The sequence below is a fragment of the Echinops telfairi genome, unplaced genomic scaffold (assembly GCF_000313985.2).
Source record: "Echinops telfairi isolate 266 unplaced genomic scaffold, ASM31398v2 ScPeMD7_7459;HRSCAF=8497, whole genome shotgun sequence".
NCBI lineage: Eukaryota > Metazoa > Chordata > Mammalia > Afrosoricida > Tenrecidae > Echinops > Echinops telfairi.
This window is the reverse complement of record NW_022111359.1, coordinates 4,140,496-4,140,853: the sequence shown is the minus strand read 5'-3', so window position 1 is coordinate 4,140,853 and position 358 is coordinate 4,140,496.

Below are 358 nucleotides of genomic sequence, written 5' to 3'. Positions count from 1 at the left end.
TTTTTCTTCTTGTCTGCTTCCACCTCTCCCCTCCCCAACACAACTACCATGACTGGTAACAATGCTGACCCTGCAGAGTTTCTTATGGAGACAGTGATAGAATAACCCAGCCCCACCACGGGGGTGGGGGTGGGGGTGGGGGGGAACGGGACACAACAACAGATCATGACAACCAAGCAAGCCTTGGATCTTGGGGGAAGCACTTGTCTGCGTTCTACACACGTATAGACACACACACTCTCTCTCTCTCTCTCTATCCATACGCACACCCCCTACCATCCGTGTTGCTTCAGCAGGCTGGGCAATGAGCTCTGGCCATCGCCGCCAGCTCCCACCCTGGGATATGAAAGGCAAGGAC